We start from the raw sequence: 23228 nt of genomic DNA on the forward strand, positions 1-23228 counted from the left end.
TTGGAAAACAGTGACAGGATCGGACAAAGTCAACATGGGTTTACAAAAGGTAAACCATGCTTGACTAATCAACTGGAATTTTTTGAGGATGTAACTGGTAAAATAGATAAGGGAGAACCAGTGGATGTGATGTATTTAGACTTTCAGAAGGCTTTCAATAAGGTCCCGCATAAGAGATTGGCGTGCAAAGTTAAAGCACATGGGATTGGGGGTAAGATACTGACTTGGATAGAGAACTGGTTGGAATAAATGGGACTTTTTCCGAGTGGCAGGCAGTGACTAGTGGGGTACCGCAGGGATCGGTGCTAGGACCCCAGCTATTCACAATATATATAAATGATCTAGACGAGGGAACTAGATGTAATATCTCCAAGTTTGCAGACGACACAAAGCTGGGTGGGCGTGTGTGCTGCGAGGAGGATGCAGTGAAACTCCAGTATGATTTGGACAGGTTGGGTGATTATACAGCATTTGCCATGCATCTGCCCAATGTGGATAAATGCGAGGTTATCCATCATTTGGTGGCAAAAACAGGAAGACAGATTATTATCTGAACGGCAATAGATTGGGAAAAGGGGAAGTGCAACGAGACCTGGGTGTCCTTGTGCACCAGTCGCTGAAGGTAAGCATGCAGGTGCAGCAGATGGTTAAGAAGGCAAATGGTATGCTGGCCTTCATAGCGAGAGGATTTGAGTACAGGAGCAAGGATGTCTTGCTGCAGTTGTACAGGGCCTTGGTGAGACTATGCCTTGAGTATTGTGTGCAGTTTTGGTCGCCTTATCTGAGGAAGGATGTTCTTGCCATGGAAAGAGTGCAGCGAAGATTCACCAGACTGATACCTGGGATGGCAGGAATGGCGTATTAAGAGAGATTGGGTCGATTAGGCTTATATTCGCTAGAGTTTAGAAGAATGAGAGGGGATCTCATCGAAACTTATAACATTCTAACAGGACTAGACGCAGGAAGGATGTTCCTGATGGCAGGGGAGTCCAGAACCAGGGGTCACAGTCTAAGGGTAAGGGGTAAGCCATTTAGGACTGAGATGAGGAGGAATTTCTTCACCCAGAGAGTGGTGAATCTGTGGAATTCTCTACCACAGAAGGCAGTTGAGGCCAACTTATTAAATATATTCAAGAAGGAGTTAGATATATTTCTTAAGGCTAAAGGGATCAAGGGATATGGGGAGAAAGCAGGGACAGGGTACTGAATTTGGATGATCAGCCATGATCTCATTAAATGGTGGAACAGGCTCGAGGGGCCGAATGGCTTACTCCTGCTCCTATGTTTCTATGTTTCATCCGAAAGACAGCACCTCCGACAGTGCAGCATTCTCTCAGCACTGCACTGGAGTGTCAGCCTAGTTTTATGTGCTCAAGTCCCTGGTGTGGGACTTGAACCCACAACCTTCTGACTCAGAGGCGAGTGTGCTAGCAACTGAGCCACAGCTGACATTAATATATTGAAAGTAAAAATCCACCTCTCCCGAGAGGGTTGCTCGCACTGAGCCGAACGTACTGCAGTTAAATGCGAAAGTTGGTGGGTTGGAGCCAGCTTCCCGACGCGCTGTCAATTTCAGCGCTTTTAACCACCCACCCACCCGCTCCCAAGCTCACTTGCTGCTGCTAGTAAAAATTCCCCTCCCCCTCCCCATGAGGCCAGGCATTGATAAAGACTAAAGCCCACAAGCTCAAAGGCTCTGGATCTGAATCTAAATCCTGAAATATATGTGAATATATGCAAGAATGTTTAAGTTATGTTGTCTTGCGTTAAGGCAAAAGTAAGGCAGTTATTTCCCGGTTTGTAATTTAATGTGATATCCAACCACCCAACAATACTAAAATTGAAGAAATAATTTAAAAACTACTGCACACAAAGCTGGAAAGCTTTTGTGTAAATATAAACCATGAAACAGAAGATACACATTATAGATCATATATTCAACAAGGCAGTTACAATAAATTAGAAACTTGGAAGAATAGCCATTCTAGTTTACACCAGTAATAATCCCTTCATAATTAAAAGAAAATAACATTTCAGGAAATAAATAGCTTTCGTCCTGTCATTTTGAAATAATTTCTTGCTCTGTTGTATATGGTCAGATGGAATTAGTATTTGTTTGAATAGAGGAAGCTCCTTTCTTTGTTCTATTAAAAATTTACCAATTGTAAAATTTAAACGCAGCAAAATAATGACATCTCCATATTATTTTGTTATTAATAAAGCATCTGTGACCAGCTGAGGCTAGAAGCTTTCTTCTCTATTCTCCCCTGATTTTTGCAGTCTTGGCAGCAGGTTCTGGTTAATCCCTTCATGCATGCACAAGTGTTCAGGGCCAGATCAGACAAAACAATACACAGCCTGGATTGCTCTTCCCGCTGAGTGTCCCCAGGGATTGGCACCTAGCCGGACTGGCCTTGCAGATGTCTAAAAGATTCATGCAGTAATTAACTAACAGCAGGGCTGGTTCACTGCACGCTGCTCAGATTTGTGTCAAACACAAGTTACTGTAGTTTGTGACCTTTTATTAATAGTAGAATGTTGCACGTAATTGTGGATTCACAATAAATATTAACTTGAGGTGAATGAAACATTCCTATACTTTATTCCAGTTTGGAGATTTTAATAAAAAGTGTATTATACATCACAAATATAGTAAAGACTACACAGCATCAAGCATCAACAAATGCCTTTCAGTTTAAAGTACCCTGTATTGTTAGTATTTTTGCCAATGTTACATTATAAAGCAAGCTTAAACAATTCTTTCAAAGCAACACTTTACTCACCTGGTAATTCTGACAGAATTCTTATTTCTCTAAAAATAAGTCTCCACTGCTTTTGTATTGTGGTTAAAAACTGCAAGGAAATTAAGGCACACGTATAAGCTGTAGACTGAAAGCACCACCCCTGACTGGCTAAAGAACCACTTAGGAGTCTGGACTAGGACGTGCTGTAGGTGTTCCTCAAAGCCGCAGGAAAACATTTGTCTGGCTGTCACAAAGGTGCCAAGTCAGCCATAGTAGTGTATATCCAAACGCCTTCCAAATAACACAGAAAGTCACTGTGAACAATAAATGGTCTTTATTCTAGAGAAGGTGCATTAGCGCTAATAGCACTATTGTTTGAGTTAATGGATGGAACACAGTAATTAATTATTGCAAAAGTGGAAACTGTACAATGCATATGCATGTGACTGGATCCCAGTGAAACAAAACATCCGCACTGTAAGATTAATGAATTTCTAAATAATGAAGGTTATATAAACAGATAATAGCATAAAGAAGACAAGTGTCGCATTAAGTTGGTGCAGTAATGCCCTGGATCTATGAGGCAGGACTTGGGTTCATGTCTGTGATTGTTTTTGTACAAGAAGTTCTGACCTCAAATGGAAACTGGGCACTTCCCAACACAAACAAAATGGCAGCCATCCAGAGTCACTGTCGTGAACCTTCTTGCAGATGGTTACAGTGCGTCATTGCCAAAGCCCATTACAGGGACTTCACTGCGTGTCTGCCCCTCTTAGCCAGAGAATTGTGTTCAATATACAGACCTAAAGAGGAAAGATAAATAGCTAAAAACACTAGACAAAAATTACAATAAAGAAGTAACTTAATATCAAAGTTAGGGAAGCCTGTGCTAAGTTTCCAAGATTTTTAATTAGCATAATCTCAGACTAACAAATCACTACTGCATAAACTGTTTATTGGCTGCTAGGTTTCTGGCTGCTAAGAAGACAATTTTATTTAATGTTCGTCAAGCTTAATCTCTACTTTAAAGATTTTGTGCAGCCTCTTCTATCATCGCATTACATTTTGAAGTGTGAAACCTGCTCCAGACTCAGCATCATCTTGATTCTTCCTTAAGGTCCAGGATGGCAGAAGCAATTCCAGGTCAGATATGGGTAAGGAACGGCTTTGCTTTGTAGACTAAACATTCCCTCCCACTTATTGGCGGAGCAGGCTCGAGGGGCCAAGTGGCCTATTCCTGCTCCTATTTCTTATATTCTATTTCTTATGTTCTTAGTAAGCAGGACCCAGAGAGAAAATCCCACTGCCCTATCCTTTTCACTGCTCAGTGACTACCTGCCAAAGTGCTTCCCCACTGCAGGAGGGAACCTATGGAGGAGACTGTCTGTCTCATGGATGAGCCAAAATTTCCTCTAATTGAACATTTAGAAGGCCAAAGCCATCATTCTGGACCCCCAAGTTTAAAAAAAGGCACTGAGACAAAAGGTGGTTAAAATGTTAATGGTCTAGACATTGTAGTTGATTTCTCATAGACCAAAAGTAATTAACAATTCATTATCCTCTCTCTGTAATCGATAAACACCTCATACACATTGGGGTCAATTTTAACTCAGCCGTGAGGTGGGCTTTGAGGCGTGTGGGGGGTTAAAATCACAAAAACTGGGGGTCGGGACCCCCCCCCCCGGCCTGGTTCCCGACCCCGAGCCATTTTAACCAAGGCGTGTCTGATGGTCTCGAATAAGTCCCGCCTCCAACAGGCGGGACTGGTCTTTAAGGCCCTTTATCAGCAATAATTGGCCTTTATAATCCCATTTCAACAGGCCCTTGCATTTTTAACCCTTTTCCCATGTAAAACACGCCTGGTGGGGATCACACCTGTGAAACCTGGCGTGAGCACTATTGTCTTGCTGACTATCAGCTGCAGGTCAACCATTAAGGAGGAGATTTGATCAGTCATCATTTGCAGGTGGCAGGACTTTGTTGTTTCAGGCCTGGGGCAACTTTTACCAGGTTTAACCACACCTGTGGAAAGTTGGAGCCTCACACACATCTCCAGTGTGACCTCCTGAGAAACCCCGCTCGCCACCTTCACTCAGCGCTTCCTCAACAGAGGCATATACCAGAAGCATGGGAGCCATTTATTTCCTTCCCTTCTGGGCATTAGATGAGCTCGAACACCAGCTGCAGCACCAGCAGAACCAGGAACAACAGTAGCAGCAACAGGAGCGCCAGGCTGTTGCTCACCCACCTGAAGCTGCACAGGCCAGAAGGGGCCAGCGCTTGGAAGTGGCTTGAGAGCACCTTGCTGCACATCAGGGGGCCATGGGGACCCGTATCTGCACTGGCAGTCCTACTCAGAAGGACTTCCATGAAGATCTGGTTTCTCTGTTCAATAGATGCCCATCGCTCCTCAAGAGATGTCATTCTATTATGAAAACTCACCATGTTTCCCATACCCTAGCGACTTATCTCCTCCATGGAGGTTGCCATCCTTTCCATGGTGATGCGTTCATGCGCCAATGACTCCACAAAGGCTCTGCTCATGTTCGCTATGGACTCCTCCATTCGCTCCACACTCGCATCGACCCTGGAGACAAAACCTGCCAGAGACTCCTGCATCTGTTCCTGGAGTTCCAGCCCCGCTGATCTTATGGATGGACCCAGAGGCAGAGGGTCGACATGCAGCTGAGCCGAGCTGGCAGAGTCCTGCGCCCTCCGACTAGCACTCTCCATTGCTGTCCCTGTCTCCACAATCTGCTGATGCTCACTTGTGATCTGTGATACACCAGGTGACAACACTACTCTATGTCCCGAAGGTCCCACCGAGGTGCGAGTGTCTGTGCTGGTGCTGGGTGCGCTGAATTCTGCTGACGCTGCGCCCTCAGAGGTTGCAGATTCCTCTGAGGAGTCTGGAAGCTCAGGCTCTTCCTCCTGGACAGTGGGGATGGGGGCTCTCAATAGTCCTGTGGGGGAGTAAAGGAAAGAGTTAGAGATGTGAGGTCAAGGTTACATGCACATTGCAGATGATCATAGGTCCATCTGTTATAGCTTCAAAATCATTACCAGCGACTCATGCAATGTCAATGAGAGAGATGGAAAACTATTCTGTCACCAGCTTGTTGTGATGCACCCGTCTGTCCGTCCCCCACTTGCACCTCATCCTCCAGTCCTATGATCTCCAGGACCGCCTCCTCCCAGGGGGTGAGGCGGGCTACTGATGGTGGCCCTCCTCCTGTCCTCGCTCGTTCTCTTTTATTGTGAGCACTCTTTTCCTGCAATGAGGGAGACAAGTGGAGTTTGAGTGAGAATGAAGGAGTGAGTGTACAGAATCCATAGCATAGATGCTTAGAAGGAGACAAAGATGGAGTGAGGTGGCAAGACCAACGGCCCTTCCTGTGTGTTGTCAGTTGCTTTCATAGCATCAGAGTGATAGGGGGTGTGAGGGCTGCATAGTCAAATAGTTAGGTGAATGTGAGCATAGAGAGAGAGGGAATGGGTAAGAGTGCATGGATGTCAGTGTCAAGTGGGATGTGGAGGAAGAGATTGCTAAAACTGAGTGCTGGTAAGGAGAGGCAATGGAGATCAGTTGAGGGTGATGGGAAATTCATACTCACTTTTCCAGCGTGCTGAAGGTCAGGAAATCTCTTCCTGCACTGTATCCAGGTTCTGCGGGTAGCCGATAAGGAGTTGACCTCCTCTGCCACTTGCAGCCACGCAGCCTTTGTCTGCTGGGGAGGCATCTTCCTCCCTGATGAAGGGAAGAGCACCTCCTTGTGAGCTCTTGCTCCCTCCACTAAAGCCTGCAGGGCAACGTCGTCAAAACGGGGTGCAGACCTCGATCTTTCTCTTGCCATTCTGCTTCCACCTCAGTGTATCAGCAAATGCCAAAAGGTTGGTGGCCTGCAGAAGAAGCAAGGCTTGTTGCAGACCCTAAATGCAGCAGCAATAATGATGTCATATTATGTGACTTTCTGACTGGAAATACTCATTTGCCAAGGGTTCCCACATGTTGGAAATCAATTGGCCAATTGAGTTAAAATTGCATCAATCTCACACACCCATTTAGATTTGTGTGGGAAACACCAAATTCGGGGAACCCAACAATTCCCCGCACCCGAGTTAAAATCGACCCCCTTGTGTTCAGAAGTCCCTGATCACGGACGATTGCCAAGGGATGTCAGGCACCGTCCCTCCCCACTAGTTGTGAACATGGAGATAAAACCAAACTGAAACAAACACAGTGGCCGTGGTTTCCCCGACCTCGGCGGGTCCGTGGTGGGCGATGTCGGTGGCGGGTCCCGACCCCGCTGCTGGCTCCAGCCTGCTGTGTAGAATGATTTTAAGTTGATTACATTCGATGAGGCTGGATAGAGAGTTTGCTCCAAACACTTGCAACCTGCATAAAGCTCAATCTGTCTTCTAAATGCAGTGAGCAACAGACTCTGAGCTTGGAAAGTGAACAGCTGTGAGATAGGAGCTTTTATAGCACATTTGCAGCTGTCAAGTAAAGAGATGATTCCATGGTCATACAACTCCCGAGCAGTGTGGACCTCGTGGGCGACCTCGTAAAATGGTACGGTGAGCTCAAAATACTTTTTAATGGGCTATTAACAACATCATAATGACCAGAATTGCCTCCCCCGCCGCTGCATGTCAGGTCTGTTCAGCTCTGACAGACCCGACATCTGGGAAAGTCACATCGCGGTGGGTTGACAGCGGGGTCTCGACTCGCTGTCAAAAAAGAATGTTAACACCTAACCTGCCACCGAACACACCCGCTGACCCCCTGAAAAATTCCCCCCTAACAATTATGTCTTTAGACAGAAACTTGCAAGGGCAGGCTTTGGCCAGATTCACAAGGTTATGAGTCAGGTGGATAGTTAGAAGTTACTGGCCCAGAATTTGTCTACAGCAGTGAAACAAGGGCGTTTGCCAACTGGCCCCGAAGTAAGCTTTGCACAAAGATCTCGCAATTTCTGTGTCAAGAAGATTGGGTTTTCTGACGCGTAGTTCAAATCAATGGAGTATAGTGGGAATCCCCTAGTGCAAGCTGCTGTGACGTCAACAAGCTGTCGAAGCAGCCAATCAAAACGCAGAATTCTCACAGACAGCAACCAAGGAAGTGAGTAAGCTCTTAAAATTCTGAAGGGGAAAAATTTGGTATTGCCCTTTTTGGGGCGCTAATACCGACTGGGCGCAAAATTTAGCACCCGGCGCAAATTATCGCCGGCGACCGGGAAATTCATCTCTAGCGCCCCCCCTGGAGGTAATTGGAGCACTAAATCAAGTGCTACACATCTCTCTTAGGGCGCTAACGTCGGGGAACAGGGCGCTACCTCAGAGTGCTACTCAAGCTCAGGCGAAGTCAATGACTTTGTACTCAGACATACTGGCACCTTCCAGTTCTTAAAGAGGAAGGTCCATCATGCTGCACAACCACACCCTGCTCATTGCTGCGTTTGACCTGGGCCTGCAAAGAGGTACAAATCTTCACCAAAGATTATCATGGCTACTCACTAAGAAGCCCAGGGAGAGAGATCGCCGGTTTAGCGACCATGCATTGGTGGCTCTGGTTGTCGCTGTGGAACGCCGATGGACAGTGCTGTTTCCAGACACTGGCAGGAGGCCATTGCCCCGGGAGTTTACAAGGGTGTGGCGGGAGGTTGCCCAGTACGTTTCGTCCAGGAGCCTGGTTCAAAAGACTCAAACACAGTGTTGCAAGAAGTTCAATGGCCTCACTCGGGTGGTATGGGCGAGTAGATGCATGAAATACCTCTACATCCCACCATCTCAGCCTCACTCTGCGTCCAGATGGTGTAAAGTGCCAAATCCCCAACACTCACCCAACAAATATGCCCATCTACTAAAAGTCACATCCACATCCCACACCTTGCAGACATTAACGGCTATTCAAGTAGGCACATCTGCCAAACACATGGCTGCACTCTCACTTACACGCTGTCCTTTTTCTTGCAGGCCAAGCTTTCACATAATTGGAGGGAGCAACAATGCACGGGAAGAGGTCAAGCAGAGCTGCACCCCCTCACACAGCTGGAGGAGCGAGTTCACAGACTCATCGCGAGTCATGTCGTTGGCGCTGTGGTAGTTGGAGAGGTCGACCCCCTTGGGGACAGCAACGGTATGTTCATCATCTCTCTCTCCTCTCTCATACCACTTCTCCCTCACAGCACCAGCCTTTCCCACTTTCCATCTAACTATACTGTGTAGGATTTGCAAAATTTCTACATTTCCCCAAAGGTTGTTATTAATAAACGGGACCTTGCGTGGACATTTTAAGTCAAAAAGGGTACCCAAGATGGCGTCAGTGCCTCGTGGCAGAAAGCCTGTGAGATTTTAAAATGGACTCTGCAACACAGACAGCTTGTGGATCGAAACCCAAGCTGCAGGTTTCTGTGAAGAGAGACTTTGTATTTTGAAACCAGACAGGACTCTGAATTATGCATTAGGCCGAATTGGAGACAAATCTAAATTCAGTTTAGGCCTATAGTTAAGGCCATCAAGCAGTTTACATATATAATCGCAAACAGATTAAGAGAACCATCGAGGCTGGACAGGCCCATCAAGGAACATTCATGACAATACAAGTCAATTATCGGGCCGGTAGACGCGATTACCGGCCATCTAAAAACAGTTAGTATGGATTGCTACCATTATTTAAAATAGCCCACCAAGATTAAGACAAAGAACTAACCTGATTTGGCACGCAGATAAGCGTTTTCAAAAAGAGTATAATTGAAGGCCCCCGGGTAGCAATCTTGGGCTGCTCTGCTCTTCTCTTCCCTTCTCCCTCTGCCCGCCCTCGTGGCTGTCGCTCTTTCCCCGTCCCGCGCTTATCCCCTGGCCTTTGCCTGTGCCTTTTGCCACTCCATCGCCCCGGCATTGCATCAGGCGGACACGGACAATTCAGGCCAGGCGAGGCGGGACGCGACGAGGGGAGGAGGGAAGACCAACTGAGGAAGACCACCTGAGGAAGACCACCTGAGGAGACGGACTGAGGGTAGGCTTCGAATTATCGGGCCTTCAGCCTCGGCCGACCTGCGAATATCTGCACACCAACTCAAACTGCGGGCTGGCGATGAAGAATCATCCCTGCAAGGTAAAGTACCCAAACAGAGACTTTAACTTTGGGGTACTCGAACCTGGACAACGCCCTTGCAGCACTCGGAGACCACGTGACGACGGCAGGCTCCAGAGAGCACCAAGAGCGAACCCCGAACCTTACCGCTGTTTTGAGTCCAACAAACCCTTTTCTTGGTGAGCATAAATTCTGGCCCCTCATAGCTTAATCTAGTTAGGTATAGGGGGTGGGATAAGGATAAGGGGATTGTTAAGGTAGTTGTTTTCCCTCGATGTGCCGTGTGTTCCCCATTCCCTGTATAAGTATAGTTAATTGTATTTGCCTGTAATTTCATATGCTGGTAACTTTCTCTTAAGACTGTATTAATTTTTCCGGTTTAATAAAATCCTGAGTTTTGCTTACATCCAAACCACCTGTCTACTTGAGTCTTTTCTGTATCGCTACCTGTACCTAAGTCCGGTGTCGAGAACCTCAGGGGCGTGGGAGCGATTCGAACCGCTCACGGGCAGTCAGAGGCATAACCGACTGACCACCACACGCCACCCCCTACAACTGTCTCCATTCCTTGTTCCCTTCCTGCCCCCCTGCCCTTACATTAAAGCCACTCTTGTACCTTCCTGCTTTCAGATAGTGAGCCACCATCTGACCAGCCTGTCCCTCAGCCTCCCAGTGGCAGCGACGCGGGAGAGGAGAAACACCAAGCCGGCGCCTCACCGCCTGCATCTCCCAAGGGCGAGACATCCGATACTGGGGCCACGCGTTCACTGGAGTGGAGCAGGGGATTTGGATCTGATGTGGGTGAAGCTCCGGGATCCAGCGGGCTGCAGCAACACCATGGGGGAAGAGAAGCTCGGGGGCCATCTCCCCCAGAGGGCGAGTGCGCACATGAGTTCTGCTGCACAGGACTCAGATAAGGACCTTGATATCGTGGCGATGAATACTCAGGCGATGAGCATGCATACTGAGCTCATGGATGCAATGGCAAGGGTGTCCGAGAGCATGGTGCACTGGCTAGGAGCGTGGAGGAGTCCGCTGCCAACACAGCTGTCATCTGTGCGCAAACCCTTGAACCCATCCTTGCCTCGTTGCAGAGGATGATTGAATTGCAGAGAGACCGTGGGGACCCAGACCTCATGTCGCATGCAATGGGTGAGGTGGCAGCATCTATTGCAGCACAGGCCGAGGCAACGCAACGGCTTGCTGCTGGAATCGAGTCATTGGTTGGTGCCATCCAATCGCAGACTGCTCTCATGCAGTCTCAGATTGATGCCACACAAACGCTTCCTGCTGCCATTGTAGCTGGGTCGACCACTGTCCACTGGGGATCTCACTGTGCCACAGCAGGCCAGCAATCTGTCCTCGAGCAGATTGCTCCGGATGCTGAGGTTCTGCCCCGGGGGAGTGGCAGTGCGTCGGTCAAGCAGGAAGGTGCTGTCCTCTCTCAGGATTACAGCATTCCTCATGCCACCACTGCCACTCCACCATTGCACTTGCCACAGCCTGTAACCCAGCCAGCCCAGACTGCTGCCGCCCATGCAGAGTTGGTGCAGTCTGCAGCCTGGCCCTCTAGCCCCAGAGCTGGTCGAGGGCGTCCTTTAAGGCCATCTGCAATCTCTGGCTCCGAGATTCAGCAGCCTTCCGCCAGCCTTGCTGCAGCCACTGGGGCCACATTACGGAGCAGCATTAGGGTTGGAAGGGGGGAAGTGCGAAGGGGAGGGAGAATTCTCGAAGGGCGAATAACTAAAATTTCTCTAACATATGGGGGGAATGTTTGTTGGATGTGTATGTAAATATATTGCTCACTCTGTTAAGACTTATTTCGATGTGGTAAGAACCAGTTTTGTTTGTTAATGAATTGTTGTGTTTGTTTGTTATTGGTTGTGCACAGTTGGTCAGAAAAATAAAAATTTTTATTGAAACGTTACAAATTTCCTCATGGTACTCATTGGAGCATTGCCCGGTAATAGGGTCTGCGGGATGGCTGTAATGATGTGCTTGTTGATCCCAAAAGCCATTTTCTCTGCCATTCATCAGAAGCGGTGTCTTATGAGGCGTTCACGAACGGCCCTTGCAGAAACAACATTGAGCGCCTCCCTCCCACGTTGTTACTGCTCATCCTCCTTTTCATCCTCCTCCTCCTCTCCCTCTTCCTCCTCCTGAGGTGGTGCACCAATGCCTGGTGGCAATAGCTGGGTCCTCAGAATTGCAAGGTTGTGAAGCATGCAGCGCACAACAATGAAAACCGATACTCGATCAGAGGAGTACTGCAGGGCTCCTCCAGAGTGGTCAAGACACCAGAACCGTTGCTTCAGCACGCTGATCGTCTGCTCAATCAGGTTCCTAGTATGCGAGCTCAGCAGGAGTGTTGGGGTTATGAAGTGGTGTCTTCAGCCAGGTGCACAGTGGATAACCCTTGTTCCCGAGGAGCCAGCCTTGAGGTGGCTGCGGTGGTTGGAACTGGTCTAGGACACCAGTCTGGCGCAGGATGAATGCATCATGGCTGCTGCCAGGACAGCGGGCATTGATGATGAGGATGCGCTGTCTGTGGTCGCAAACCAACTGGATATTGAGAGTGGAAGTCTTTGCGGTTGCGGAAAACCTCTGCATTTTCATGAGGTGCTCGCAATGCCACGTGCATGCAGTCAATGGCACCCTGAACCATGGGGAAGCCCGCTATCCTAGCGAAGCCACATGCGCATTCACGCTGTTTGTCTCGGGTCATGGGGAATGAGATGTACTGGCGTCTCCTTTTGTAGAGAGCATTTGTGACCGCCCAGATGCAACAATGGACAGTGAACTGGGAGATGTTCGTAATATCCCCTGTTGAAGCCTGGAAGGAGCCGCTGGCGTAGAAATTGAGAGCCACTGTCACCTTCACTGCCACCGACAGAGACGTCCTGATCCTGAGCTGTGGCTGGAGCTCTGGCTACAGGAGATAGCAGAGTTCTGTGATCACTTCCTTGCTGAAGCGGAGCCTTCTAAAACACTGCTCCTCAGACATTTGGATATATGAGAATTGCTCCCGGAATACCCTGGGAGGGTAAGGTCTCCTGTGCAGAGCCCTGTTGGCCCACCTCCCTCTGGCCACTTTTTCCACTCTCTCTCTCCGCTGCCTCTGACGGTGAAGCTGGAGGACGAGGCCCCATGCTAGTACAGCCCCCATTTAATCTTCTAAATGTGGTAGTAATAAAGCTGACAGAAATGGGAACCTGCAAAGTCTTGCTGAGGAACAAAACTCCTTCTAGGACAGCGTTAAATGTCTCCAGACGACTCTCCCCCTCTCTCAACCTGCGTATGCAGAATCTTTTGCCGACAGGAAAAAGCAGGAAACACACGCCTTTAAATAGCGCTCCCCCAGCTCCCAGCCAACTGCAAACCATCCCCCTCTCTACCTGTCGTTCCTAGAGCCAGGCGCTGAGGTAGGGAGCGTGAATCAATTCCCGGTCCGGGGCGATGCCGCTTCGATGACGTCACGATCTCCAGGCGCAGGAGATCATGGCGGTAGTGTTTAGTGCCACCACAAACTACCAGGTCAATTTCGCGGGCGGCGCTAAAATCACCGTGCTTGGGCGGTAAGTCATTAGCGCCCCCCTGGAGGCGCTAATGAGAGGTGATAACTTACCAAATTTTTCCCCCTAACTTTTTTAAAATGTTAGAGAGCAAGACAAAGATTGGGGCTCTCACATGGGGGAAAGGCAAACCTGAAATAAAGATGAAGAAACTTCAAAAAAAAACATTTGTTTTAAAAGTTTCTTAAAAATTTTAATTATTAAAATGGATAAATTTGACACTGCACAAAATTTAAATTCATTTTTCAGGGCCATAACCTTTGCTTAGCAATCAATACGCTGTTACAACCCCTGTTACACCTAATCCCTTTGGATCTAACTTTTAGTGGGGAATTTAACATCTGTGGAAGAGCTGAAATTTTCATTGGTTTCCCTCATTTGATTGATTACATTGATTGCCGGCTCTGTGGGGGGATTCAGGATTTAATGCGCCAAATCCCAAAGTTGCGGTCAGTTTCAAAGGCAGAATGATGGTGAACGCTGCCAGTTCGCCGTCATCCAGACAGCAAATTCTGGACCAATATTGTTCAACTCAAGCAAAATGACCCACTGATGTGGGAAAGTGTAGCATGTTCATTATTTTGTATTAAGCTGTATTGACTGAATTAAGTGAGCCCGGCATATCTGTTGATCTGTCTCTTCATTTGCTGTCTGAAAATAAAACAGCCTAATGTTTCATGTTTGCCTCATTTCACTAAAGTGTAAGATTGGAAAAGCACCTGAGAAGGACACATTATACAATTCGTATGTCAAGTGGAATGCATTTTTACATCTACTGGGTTATACTATCATATAATTAGATATCAGGTAGTGTGAGTCACTATGGAATGTAGGGAAACATAGGATCCACTTACGGAAATAAATGACATCACGGAATCTGAGAAGTTATCTACAGCAGGCCTGAATTTGTAACGTTCACCCTCCATAAATTCCAACTTTTTCAGAACTCAGCCATCCAAATCCTGATCCAAACAAAGTCCACCTTACCCCTCACTCCTGACCTCACTGATCTGCACTGGATCCCTGCCTGCTAATGTGTTGAATATAAAATCCCTGTCCTCATTTACAAATCCCTCCATAGCTTCAACCCACCACCCTCTACCTCTTCCAGCTTTACGTCCTTTTCCCCTCTGCTCCACCATCACTGATAGAGCCTTTAGCTGTCTCAGCTCTATTCTCTGGAACTCCCTCACCAAACACCACTACTTCTCTACTTCACTCCCTGCCTTTAAAAGCCTCCTTAAAACTTATCTCATATTTTAGTCTTTCTTAACTCCCTCATGAAGGCTTGGTGCCTATTCCCTTTCTTGCTTTGCAAAGCACCTTGGAATGTTTTTTCTACATTAAAATGCTTTATAAATGCAAGTTGCTGCTGTATATTAATTTTATGTGGCCTGATAGTTAAGGACTATCCAGCTGAAGATAATATCAACATCAATAAGACAAGAGATGTCATGAATCAATGCGATACAATTTAGGAAAGAAAGGACAAATTCTTCAATTATTTAAAGATAATTGGGTCAGAAACCATAACATTTCCAGCATAGCAGTAATAGGATATGGAAGGTGGGGGGCGGGGGCGAAATCACTTAAATGAATTTGCACTCCCAGTATGGAGCCTCACTCACCGGGGGTGCATATCAGGTATTTGGGCATGCTCCCGCATGGTTTCCATCCATTTTACACCCAAATTCCTAGCACGTGAAGCGCTGCCTAGGGAGCACTGAAGGAGGCAAGTTAGTTACCCATCGTACAACATACAAACACACATCTAATACGAGGCGGGGATAAAGTATTCATTTTGTTCTAATGACAGAATATTGGCTGAGAACTCACATCAGGACTGCAAATCATTGCACTTAAATTTTCAAATTCATTTTTAAATTTCTTACAGCTGCAAATTTCTTTTGTTAAGCTTCCTGGGTCATTTGCCTTATGTACACTCACACAATACAGGTAAACCTACTTCACATGTGTATATTTATTTAACAAACATTCAAGACAATGTTAACATGAGTGTGCTTCAGGAAGTCTTTTTTTTTAAATCAGGAAAAAGATGCATTTTTCCCTATTGTATGCCTATTATTAGGCAAAAGGAGTGTGTGTAGCGATGTTGTAAATATTATAATCAGTATAAACCACTAGTTAGGTCACAGCTAGAGTACTGGGTACAGTTCTGGTCACCACATTACAAGAAAGATGTAGGGGGGGAATTTTGCTGCTGCTCAGGGGGCGGGTTTGGAGGCGGGACTGCTGGTAAAATTGCAAAGATTGACAGCAGGTCCCGAACCCGCTGTCAACCCGCCTCCATACAATCTTCCCAAGTGTCAAGTCCCTGATTTGTGCAGGGATCCGACATCTAGCAGTGGGAAGAGGATTATAGGCACTTAACTGCTTGTTAACAGGTAGTTAACAGGCAGTTAAGAGGCTTTTTCCAATTTTGACAGGTGAACTGTGAGCTTCCCGACGTCCGGACACCACGTCAGGGTGGCATGCTGTGGGTCTACTGTAAGGTTTGTGCATTGATGACAGCTGCAGAAGTGGTGTGAAGGATCCAAACACTGGTGAGTTTCAAAGGTAAGAAAATGTTGGGAAAATCATTTTTAATGTATTTAGACTTTTCTGTAGGTAACAAGGTTTGAAGTGTTTGTGTAGTCCCACCTCATTGGGAGAACCTCTCTCACCAGTGACAGATCGCTTCTGTAACCTCACCTGCAGCTGCCATCTGTTTTATCCTAAGAAGAGAGTCACTGGAGAGCCTGGGTGCAAGGGCTCACCTTTGTACAGTGATTGGCAGTGTTTGCAGCACATCAATGCTGTCAAACACTGAAAAATCATCTGTCAAAAAGAAATGTGCGGCCCCTTTAAGAAAACCGGCAGATGACGCGTCATCAACTGACGTCATCGGACACTGGTTTTCTCTTAATTTGCCGGCAAGCCCACAGGGCGGGCTTAACAAGACCAAATGATGCAAAATAACGTCTTTGCGTCGGACGTCGTTGGGGGCGGGATTGGAACCCAGCAGAACTGCTCCCAACTTGCACCGAAAGGTAAGATCACGGACTTGTTTGCACTAGAGAGGGTACAGAGATTTACGAGGATGTTGCCAGGACTGGAGAATTTTAACTATGAGGAAAGATTGGATAGGCTCGGGTTGTTTTCTTTAGCAGAGGAGGCTGAGGGAAACTTAAATGAGGTGTTTAAAATTATGAGAGGCCTAGATAGAGTGGATAGGAAGGACCTATTTCCCTTAGCAGAGAGGTCAATAACCAGGAGGCATAGGTTTAAAGTAATTGGTAGAAGGATTAGAGGGGAGTTGAGGAGAACTTTTTTTCACCCAGAGGGTGGTGGGGGTCTGGAACTCATTGCCTAAAAGGGTAGTAGAGGCAGAAATCCTCACCACATTTAAAACATACTTGGATATGCACTTGAAATGCCATAACCTACAAGGCTATGGACCAACAGCTGGAAAGTGGGATTAGGCTGGATAGCTCTTTTTCGGCCGGCACAGACACGATGGGCCAAATGGCCTCCTTCTGTGCTGTAAATTTCTTTGATTCTATGATTCTAGATTTATAACAATGTTTTGTCCATTTCAAGTGGACGTACTATAAACAACACGTTTTTCTGGTTTCTGTGCACACCACAACTGGACTTGGAATGGATTTTCATTTGAATAACAATGTAAAAATTATTCTTTTGTGCAGTTTTCAATGAAACTTAGTTTTGAATGGCAAAAAAAAAAGCTTTGAAGAATTGCCAGTTCATATTCAGATCACCGGGCTTGTTGGCAGCACTTACTGTAATATATTTCACCTCATGTAATCCTTGAAAAAAAATCTAGCATCAACAGCCCTAAATAATCACTTAGTTATGAGCAGATATCATTACCATTCCCACATTAATATCCCTGGGTTCAATTGAAGTTCAGCTGCACAAAACTGCTTTGAATCAACAGGTCTGTTGGCTGGTAACATCATAAAGGTGAAAGATAAGCAATTTTAATTTTTCCATCTACTGTAGTTTTCTTTCCTCCTTTTCTGAAGTCATTGACCCTAGCTGGGGTATTTTTCACCGGTATTATTTTTTTTAAATAAGTTTACGGAATGTGGGCAATGTTGACAAGGTCACAAGCTGATAAGGCTGCATTTATTGCCCATCCATAGTTACCCTGAAAAAGTAGTGGTGGGCCTTCTTCTTGAACCACTGCAGTCCTTGCAGTGATTGCACTCCCGACATCAACTCCAAGTTGCACCAAAAACAGGCCATGTGATATACAGCACTGCAGAACTGAACAGAACTGCTTTAAGTCAGGTTTAGACAAATGGACAGCATATGGTGGTAGCGGTATATCATATCCTGTGACCAAAGTAGGTGCAGTTTAATAAAAGTTCTAAATATGGGATGGAATCTTATGCTCTTTATTACTCAAGGTTATGAACTACCTTGGATAGGAGAGGTTCTTAGTCCTCAATGGGTATCCTACTTTAGAGTATATAGACATAATGCTTAGTGTTCAATAAATTCCTAAAGTTAATCTATCTCTAATGTCTGCGCCTGTTATTATTTGGGACTATGTTGTATGTCCTAAAAATCTTCACATATCATGCAGTTCCATTAGTGAGGAGAGAGATTAGAAGAAATGTTCTTGTCGCAGAGTTGTTAGAGCATGACATGCTTTGGCAAAAGGAGTAGTTGAGTCAAAGATCATTCTATCTTTTAAATGAAGAATAGATAAACATTTGAAGCAAAGGAAGATATCATTCCTTGCATGGATTGGGCACTGTGCAGGGAATCCCAGGAGTGGGATATCTACTACAACAACAGATTTAAAGCAGTGTTGTCCAATCACTGACAAGCACAGATGTGGCTACCACAACACAGTTTTAGCCACATGCACTAATAATTGCAGAAAATGCCTTATGTACACTCACACAATACAGGTAAACCTACTTCACATGTGTATATTTATTTAACAAACATCCATTCAGTGACCAAGAAAATAAAGCACTCAGATCAATCAAAAAGTACTCACACACTCCGCTTTTTGCCTTGCCATTTTACTAACAAACGCACAAAAATGTTAAAGTACACATGCATACGCTGTGTGAATATGAGTATTGTGATCACATGCCCAATGATGATGTCTATTATTCATATTTTATTTACTGTTCAGAAATGCAATTTTTCACATCTGGATTCCCAATTCACCACATGTAGCTAATGGCAAACGTATTGGCCAACACTGATTTAAAGGGCACTTTCTCACCATTAAAGGGGAACTAACCAGTGTATGACTGGTCAACAGCTGAGCTGCCAAACTGGTGAGAAGAGGGAGATGGTTGAAGAAAGTGTGAGTGCAACAGCATGAGGTACAGCAACGGAAGGTTGTCATTCTCGAATTCAAGGGGGCACCCTGCACAGAGAGCTGCAACGAGGCAACATCCATGCTGCTCAGCCAGCCCACTATAAAGACCTTTGTGGAGCCATAAAGAGTTTGGCTCAGGCTGCCATTACAGCTTCGGACATGGCACCATCAATTGCAAATTTATCCCATGAGCCTGTAAAGGAGGAACTAGGCCATTACCTTTAAGAAGGAACTGAGCCACCATCTTCCCAAGAGCCAACCTTTAAGATCGAGCAGCCAGCCACCTGACATCCTCCTCCCACTGGGCTCGCACCTATAAGAAACATTAAATTAGTATTAGATACAAACCATATACATCTACCAAGGGGGAACCTGGGGACGTGGGGGGCACTAATTTAGAACAGAACAAATGCTATTAGGTGAATAAATTATTTAAAGTGCATTTCCACTTTGTGCAAAGTTCATTTGTAATGCAGTAGATTTCTGTAGCAGGAAATGAATGAATAGCAATGCATGGTAGATAAGGTCAAGCAGGGGGCGACGTTGGGCATGATGTACATCAGTTCATTGGAAATATTTAGTCAGATTGTTTATGCTGGGGAAATTTTAAAAATGTAATTGAAATTGTTGTCCATTTGATGGCGCCCGATTTCCCTCTTATGCCTCAGGATCACTATTGTCAACCTTTTTAAGATTTGCCTGACCATTTGCTGTCATGCTGCATAGTGACTCCTCTTCTGGGGGCAAAATTGTGCATCATGTAACATACCGCTATTATTTTAAAGACCTCTGCAGGGCCATACAATATGACACTCCCAGATGTGTCTAACCAGTGGAGCTTTTGCTTCAGCATACCTATGGTATGCTCTATTTATATCGTAATAGAGGCATTAACCAAGAAGATATTCCTGACTCCCAAAGATCCATTCATCAATCTAGCGTAAATATTTTGCTAAGTAATGGTGCCATTAACTGCCACAGCAGGAATGCACATGGCAACTTCCAAGGTATCTGGCATCCAATTGCATGATGTGGTACTAATGGTCACATGCAACCTGTACTTTTTTCGAATCGAACCCCTTCCTACTCATAAAATCTATCGTGTCAGTAAACATGACAACATAACGAGTTCCAGTGATGAGGCTCTGCATTCTGGGTACATGTGCAAAGCCCTATCCTGTGCTAGTGGCTTTTTGTTAGAAAAGTGATAAAGTTGTTGGCGTGGCAAAGAAGGCAGCATGATTTTTGCTGTATACAGTGATGCACTGGAGTCTGGCTGATCTGGCAGATATTCCCCCCAAGGCAACTTGAAAGGAGACATTTACTTAGTAGTTCAAGGCAGTGGTGAGTTTCACAGCCATGGAAAGAACTGCTCCCATCCTAAATAAAGTTTGCAAGTTGGACAGCAGGTGATAGCAAATATCTGAGAATGCCTCCTTGGTGGAAATTAGGTAGCAGAAGCAGATCTCCTCCGATCTGTCCAAGTAACTGTCATAGGATATATAGGCTTGCCTTCTCAAGTAACAGCGGGTTGGGGAGATCTGCCTCCACACATTCTGTGGACATCTCCTTGTCCTCCAGCTCCTTAAGGAAAAGAAAGATTCCTGGGATACTACTAGTTTAGGGTGCTTAATTATAAAGTTAAACTCCCCACAATGGTAGAAGGTGAAAAATTAAAGAAACAAAAATAATCAAAAATTTTAAATTAATTCTCAGTCATTCTCAAAACAAGGCAACACATTTTTAAGAGAACTTACTCTCAAAGACTGGGCAATGAGTTTCAAAATGTGCCCTTTTTATGGTACGGTAGCATAGTGGTAATGTTCCTCAACAAATAATCCAAGGAACATGATTTCAAATCCTATCATGGCAGTTTGCGAATTTGAATTCAGTTTTAAAAATTTGGAAATACAAAGCTGGGACGAGTAAAAGTGACTGATTATCATAAAAACCCAACTGGTTCACTAATGACTTTTAGGGAAGGAAACCTGCCATCCTTACTCAGGCTGGCCTATATATGACTCCAATCCCACACCAACGTAGTTGACTCTTAATAGCCCTCTGATGTGGCCTAGCAAGCCACTCAGTTGTGTCAAGCCACTAGAAAGGGGAAACAAGTATAAACCACCCAGCCCAGTCAACCCTACAAAGTCCTCCTCACTAACATCTGGGGACTGATGCCAAAGTTGGGAGAGCTGTCCCACAGACTAGTCAAGCAACAGCCTGACATAGTCATACTCACAGAATCGTATCTATAAGCCAACGTCCAAGACTCCTCCATCACCATCCCAAGGTATGCCTTAACTCAGCGGCACGGCAGATCCACCAGAGGTGGGGGCATAGCAGTATACAGTTGGGGAAGTAGCCTGGGAGTCCTTAATTGACTTGTGGTTTCATGTCAAATATGGACAAGAAAACCTCCAGCTTATTACCACCTACCACCCTCCCTCGGCTGAAGAATCTGTACTCCTCCATGTTGAATACTACTTGGAGGAAGCACTGAGGGTAGCCAAGGCACAGAACATACTCTGGATGGGCGACTTCAATGTTCATTAACAGTGGCTCGGTAATACCATCACTGACCGAGTTGGCTGAGTCCTGAAGGATATAGCTGCCAGACAAGGCTTGCGGCAGGTGGTGAGAAAAACAACACGAGGGTATAACCTACTTAATCTCATCCTCACCAATCTACCTGTTGCTATTGCATCAGTCCATGACAGCATTGGTAGGAGTGACCACTGCAAAATCTTGTGAAGCTCAAGTCCCATCTTCACACTGAGGATACCCTCCATTGTGTTGTGTGGCACTACCATGCTAAGTGGGATAGATTAAAAAACAGATCTAGGGCAGGATTTTCATTGGGCTGTGGAGGCAGGATTGGAGGCATGTGGGGGGTTAAAATCACGAAATCAGGGGGCACGAACCCATCCTGCCCCCAACCCGCCTCCATGCCAGTTTCAAAGGGGGCGGATACCCGACCTGTGCTGGGACCTGCCTCCCCGAGGCGGGAAGGGGATTAGTGCCAATTAACTGCCTATTAACAGGTAGTTAACAGGCAGTTTTAGCCTAATCCCTATTTTTATTGCTGAAGTGTGGGATTCCCGACGGCTCCAAGCCACGCCAAGTTAGCGAGGCGGGCCGTCAGGCTGAAGGGTTCGAGATGTCCGGTGTTCAGGTGAGTGATGGGTGCATGAGTGCAGAGGTAAGTGTGTTTGGTGTGTGTAACGTGTTTAAAGAAGTTTGACTTACATTTACTTACCTTTACAGCCTTCCTTCCTTCAGGTCTCGGGATGTCCCTCATCTCACCGGCACAGAAAGCAGAATGGCTGCGAGCTGTCAAAAGTTGCAGCATTCAGCTTTCTGTTCCGGAGAGATCTCTAAATCAGCGTGAGAGGAAGGAATTAACTTGGTGTACAGATTGTCAGTGTTTGACAGCTTCAAACAGCTGTCAAACGCTGATATTTCATCTGTCAAAAGCTCTTGACAAATGACATGTCAATCTGTGACGTCACCTGTTGCCGGGTGGCCCTTAATTGGCCTGCTGAGCCCGCTGGGCGGGCTCAACAAGGTCAATCAAATGAAAATCGCATGGGTTGGCCACAACTCGATGGAGGCAGGACTACCACCCCGAAAGTTGTAGTCCCGCCTCCTACACGCCTCCTCAATGAAAATCCAGCCCCCAGTGTCTCAAAACTGGGGATTCTTGAGGTGCTGTGGGCCATCAGCAGCAGCAGAATCGTATACCACCGCAATCTGCAATATCATGGCCCGGCATATCCCTCATTCCTCCTGGAAGGAGCCACCGTACAATGCTATCAAGCCACATTTATTCACCAATAACCTGCTCACCAATTATTAGTTTTGGCCAAAACCACTGGGTTCCAGAACTCATTACAACCTTGGTCCAAATATGGATCCAAGAACTGAATTCCAGAGGCGAGGTGAGAGTGACTGCCCTTGACATCAAGGCAGCGTTTGACCGAGTGTGGCACCAAGGAGCCCTATTAAATCTGAAGTCAATGAGGATCAGGGTAAAACTCTCCAGTGGCTGGGGTCAGACCTGGCACAAAGGAAGATGGTTGTGGTAGTTATCTCAGTCCTAGGCTATCACTGCAGGAGTTCTTCGAGGCAGTATCGCAGGCCCAACTATCTTCAGCTGCCTCATCAATGACCTTCCCTCCATCATAAGGTCAAAAGTGGGGCTGTTCACTGATGATGATTGCATAGTGTTCAGTTCCAGTCACAATTCCTCAGGTATTGAAACATAGAAAAATAGGAGCAGTAGGCCATTCGGCCCTTCGAGCCTGCTCCGCCATTCAATATGATCGTGGCGTGGCTGATCCTCTATCTCAATACCATATTCTCACTCGCTCCCCATACCCCTTGATGCCTTTTGTGTCTAGAAATCTATCTATCTCCTTCTTAAATATATTCAGTGACTTGGCTTC

General features: G+C 46.1%; 1 long non-coding RNA gene across 1 annotated transcript in view; it reads right to left on the reverse strand.

Moving 5' to 3' along the window:
• Positions 1-3063: 3063 nt before the first annotated feature.
• LOC147111937 (uncharacterized) overlaps positions 3064-23228 on the reverse strand; it is a 111108-nt gene continuing 90943 nt past the window's right edge. Inside the window, exons 3-4 of the long non-coding RNA XR_015079779.1 lie at positions 19000-19093; positions 3064-3547 (exon numbers count right to left, since the gene is read on the reverse strand). This is a non-coding gene — a long non-coding RNA (uncharacterized LOC147111937). The remainder of the gene's footprint in view (positions 3548-18999; positions 19094-23228) is intronic.

This window comes from Somniosus microcephalus, chromosome 10 (genome assembly GCF_052327205.1).
Source record: "Somniosus microcephalus isolate GS21.2 chromosome 10, FLI_Smic_1.0, whole genome shotgun sequence".
Lineage (NCBI taxonomy): Eukaryota > Metazoa > Chordata > Chondrichthyes > Squaliformes > Somniosidae > Somniosus > Somniosus microcephalus.